This window comes from Rhamphochromis longiceps, unplaced genomic scaffold (genome assembly GCF_057381845.1).
Source record: "Rhamphochromis longiceps isolate RC_006_pf unplaced genomic scaffold, R_longiceps_female_GT1.1 unmapped_scaffold_9, whole genome shotgun sequence".
Lineage (NCBI taxonomy): Eukaryota > Metazoa > Chordata > Actinopteri > Cichliformes > Cichlidae > Rhamphochromis > Rhamphochromis longiceps.
This window is the reverse complement of record NW_028187229.1, coordinates 139,105-144,041: the sequence shown is the minus strand read 5'-3', so window position 1 is coordinate 144,041 and position 4,937 is coordinate 139,105. Positions and strand designations below refer to the sequence as shown.

Sequence of the window (4,937 nt, the reverse complement as noted above, 5' to 3'; positions counted from 1 at the left end):
GATGCGGATGGGTTATCCCGTAGACCCCACGGAGCTCTTGTGGATGATCTGAAATCCCAGAAAGAGAGGGAGCGCATTTTCCAGTTCACTCAGGGTCATCTCGCTGATCTTGAAAATCTCGAGGAAGCCAACCAAGCGGTTGTGAAAGCCATTTGTGAAAGACAGTCAGTGTATAGCGCCAGCTCTGTTAATCCGAGTTTGGATGGCTGTGTTACTCTTGTTGAAACTCTTGCTATGTCCTCTGATGCTGTGCCTGACTGCTATGGACAAGAAGATGAGTTTGGAGGATTGCCTGTTATTCCTCAACTGACTGAGGCTGAGTTGATGGATAAACAGAGAGCTGACCAATGTCTAAGGCATGTCATATCCCAACTTGAGCATGGGGTAAGCCCACCGCCTACTTTAAGGGGTGAACTTCCAGATCTTCCACTCCTACTTCGAGAGGTTGGTCGGTTTCAGCTTATAAATGGCATCTTATACCGGAGACGCCAGCTCGGGTCTCGGGTATCTCACCAGCTAGTACTGCCCCCAGAGCTCAGAGAGACTGTTTTGAGCAGTCTGCATGACCATATAGGTCATATGGGCATTGAGCGCACATTAGATCTCGTTAGGGCCAGATTCTATTGGCCCAGAATGGCCTTGGATGTAGAGAGGAAAATAAAGACCTGTGGTAGATGTGTGCGCAGAAAGGCGTTGCCTGACAGAGCTGCACCGTTAGTCAACATCAGTACCACAAGGCCACTGGAACTGGTTTGTATGGACTTCCTCTCTCTCGAACCAGACAAAAGTGGAGCTAAAGACATCCTTGTGATCACTGATCACTTTACTAAGTATGCAATTGCTATACCAACATGCAATCAAAAGGCTCGCACAGTAGCTAAGTGCCTATGGGACAATTTTATTGTGCATTACGGGTTCCCAGAAAAGTTGCACAGTGATCAGGGACCTGATTTTGAGTCTCGCACAATAAAAGAGCTCTGTCAGATGGCTGGCATACAGAAGGTTAGAACTACTCCCTACCATCCCAGAGGAAATCCAGTGGAGCGGTTCAATCGCACATTGCTGGACATGCTAGGCACTCTTCAAAACAAAGACAAGTCTCACTGGCGTGATTTTGTGAAGCCCCTTGTTCATGCTTATAATTGCACCAGGAATGAGGTGACTGGATTTGCACCGTACGAGCTTATGTTCGGTCGCCAGCCTCGCCTGCCGGTGGATTTGGCTTTTGGGCTGCCGGTGAAAGAGGAGCAACAGATTTCACACTCACAGTACGTGCAAAATCTGAAATCCCACTTACAAGAGAGTTACAAGGTAGCTACTGGAAATGCTGCCAAGATAGCAGAAAAGAATAAATCCAGATTTGACAGGCGTGTGACTATTTCAGATCTGGAGGTAGGGGACAGAGTATTAGTCAGAAATGTCCGCATTCGTGGAAAAAACAAGATTGCAGACAAGTGGGAGGCAGCCATCTACATAGTCGTAAGCAGAGCAGGATCCCTTCCAGTGTATACTGTGAGACCTGAGAAGAAAGATGGTCCACTGCGGACATTGCATAGGGACCTATTACTCCCTTGTGGCTATCTCCCCAACGAGAGTAGTGACAAGCCTGTAGGGCAGACACAAAGACGCAGGCCAGCAACACGTCTCAGTCCAGTTGCAGACTCCGATCAATTCTCAGAGGCTGAGGATGAGATTTTCCCCAATTACTGGTTCAGAGACGCCCCCAGTTCTGAGATACCTACGGTCACCATTCATCAAGAAACGCACCCTTATTTATCAGTGTCTTCTGGGGAAGATGCACAACTTCCAGAATTTTGTCCCTCAGTTAAAGGTTCTACTGCTCGATATCCAAGCTGCAATCCACAGACTGACCAGTTATGTAACTTACCTGTTGACAGTCCAGATTCAGCAACTCTTCCAGTGTCTGAGAGTCACTGTCATGACACAGAAATCGTGAGCGATGACCAAAATCCACCAGCAGAGATGGAGACCGAAAGTATTGCACCTGGAAGTGATTGTCATGACTTGAATCCCGGGTTATCTTCTCTTGCTCCAAACCTGTCTACGGATGTTGAGGCGGCAGGTCGAACTGAAATGGGATTGTCAAATGAGTCACCAACAGATGAATCTCCTGAAGAGCTCTCAGTAGACCAGACACTGATTGGAAGCCAAGACCAACCTGGTTCTGCTAGACGATCAAATAGGGAGCGAGAACCGCCTAAACGCCTTCAGTATGTGAAACTTGGGCATCCACTTATAGCGGTGGTGCAATCTCTGTTCCAGGGTTTAACCACGGCTTTTACAGACATTTTGGATGAGGGTTATCACCCATTAGATTGCCCTGTCCAGACCCATCAGACAGTAATTACCCAACCATTGCCATGCAACGGGGCGTGCATGAGTTCAGTGGGGGAGGTTGTAGCCCAGCTAGAAAAAAAGAGCAGTGGAAAGTAGTTTTTTTTTCATGTATAATGTAAAGAATTTAGTCATTTCTTTTTTTTCTTTTATGTTTAAAGGAAGATGTGGACCAATAAGATTATCTGTTGTCATTTAACTTGGCCAATCATTAATGAGCTCCCAGTGACCCTTGCTGTTGACCTTGATCACATGATTTCCTGTGTTGCCATTTCGTTCCTGTTCATATAATGCCATGTGCCAGAGAAACTAATGTTCCCGAAGTCGAATCGCTAGGAGTTAAAAGCAAGTCTGCTGCAGTTGTTTTTGGTTGTTCAGAGTTTCACCCTGTCAACGGTGAGTACGAAAAGTGGGGAAAACCTAATTTGTTAAGGATAAAAAGGGCAGACTTAACGGGACGGCGAGTCCGCTAGCCGCTAAGCTAACTGCTAGCGCTCACGCTAGCAGAATTTGACTGTGTTCTGTGTGTGAAATGGCTAGTGACTGCAATCATATTACGTTTAAGAAAAAAAACAAAAGAGATGGTGCTAATCAGTTTTATGTTTAACAAGTTAATCCAATTGTACGCCGATTCTCAGATTTTCAGTTGTGTTCTTTGAGTTGGTTATAATGCACAAGTCTGGTGAGCTACTGTGAGTTGCTGACTGCAGCTACAGTGTTAACTATAGAAGCTGTGTTTTTTTGAGAACATTGTCAGCCGTCAGGTTGATAAAATTATAGCTCATCTAAGAGGATATGATGCTGCAGTGATATAATTTTGTTGTACAACAGAGCTAGCTGAATTAAGATATAGAGTTACACTAATACTTATTGTTCATTTTTGAATGTTTTAAGTAAGTGTGGCTGTTTCACAACGGTGAATGTGACTATATGGACCTGTGACCTGTTTATAGGTCAGGTTTTTTTGTTATCTGGTAAAAGGATGACTCGACAGACGGACCCAGTCTGAAGCAAGCCCCATCGAGGAGCAGTGATTCCACAGTTCCAGTTAACTGGATGGCGAGCCAACCCGAAATTGAAAAGGATTTGCCAAGGTTTTATTGAAGCCAAAGTTTCGTTCCCATTGAAGCTTCAGATACCTGCAGGACTACGAACTTTCTTCCTTCATCGGAGTGTGGTAGGACAAACATTAAACAAACTGAACGGGCCCCAACGATCCATCAGTTATCAGACATTATCCACTCATATAATTGACTCAGAGAAAGCTGTATGCGCGCACTTTTATTTAGTTTGTTATTTTGGGGGAAATATTTTGTATTTTATTTTATTGTTTTTTCATTACATTGTTGCAGCTGCTGTGTGTCAAATATAACAAATTTGTGAACAGTATATTGTGGTGTGGTCTCTTCTTATTGGTGTTTATACCTTGGGCTCCTGCCGATCCTAGATCTTCTGATACTGGCTAGTGGGAGTTCGGTCATTCTTAATAATAATTCACAAGTTGGGTTACAGAAGCCTGAACTGTCTAGAGACAGACCAGACCAGCTGCACAACACAGACACTTCAAACCTGAGGACAAAATCTGAGAGAACAGAAAAAGGAAAGGAAACTTAGCTTAGAACCATGCAGCGCTACAGGAGACGGCAGCACTGCAGAGGTGAGGACCGGCACCTGTTTGAAAGAGACAGATGCACACAAACACACACACAACGACGAACGAGAAACAAACACAGAGAGAGGGAAAAGTGGTTATACAGAACTTGAGGACATTATCTACATGTAATTATCTACATACTTATAAATTTGTTGTGTTTTCTTTAACAATGTCAGAAGGAGAGAGGCACTGAGGCACCGTCTTCCGCCCCCCGGCGCTCCTGCTGCGCCTCCTCCTTCTGACAGGAACTGCCTGCAGAACAAGCATGAATGATGCCTGAGTGGACACACGCAACTCACAAGTTCCTGGCTCTGTCAGCTCCTCTGCAGAGGGTTTCCCTAAGAAGGTGGACCTAGCAGGGTCACCGGGGGACGGGGAGCTGTGCCTCACGGCCCTCACTTCGTCGGAGAAACCCTCATGCAGAGTTCAGAAACTTGTGTGTTGAGTATGTCGCTGTGAGCCTCCACCATTTAACTAGTGGGTGAAGCCTGAACTGTCTAGAGACAGACCAGACCAGCTGCACAACACAGACACTTCAAACCTGAGGACAAAATCTGAGAGAACAGAAAAAGGAAAGGAAACTTAGCTTAGAACCATGCAGCGCTACAGGAGACGGCAGCACTGCAGAGGTGAGGACCGGCACCTGTTTGAAAGAGACAGATGCACACAAACACACACACAACGACGAACGAGAAACAAACACAGAGAGAGGGAAAAGTGGTTATACAGAACTTGAGGACATTATCTACATGTAATTATCTACATACTTATAAATTTGTTGTGTTTTCTTTAACAATGTCAGAAGGAGAGAGGCACTGAGGCACCGTCTTCCGCCCCCCGGCGCTCCTGCTGCGCCTCCTCCTTCTGACAGGAACTGCCTGCAGAACAAGCATGAATGATGCCTGAGTGGACACACGCAACTCACAAG

At 45.6% G+C, this 4,937-nt stretch overlaps 1 long non-coding RNA gene across 1 annotated transcript; it reads left to right on the top strand.

Moving 5' to 3' along the window:
• The first annotated feature begins 2,025 nt into the window (after positions 1-2,025).
• On the top strand, positions 2,026-3,408 carry LOC146640311 (uncharacterized). The gene is made up of 2 exons (XR_014910242.1): positions 2,026-2,751; positions 3,309-3,408. It is a non-coding gene; the product is annotated as an uncharacterized LOC146640311 (long non-coding RNA).
• The last annotated feature ends 1,529 nt before the right edge of the window (positions 3,409-4,937 follow it).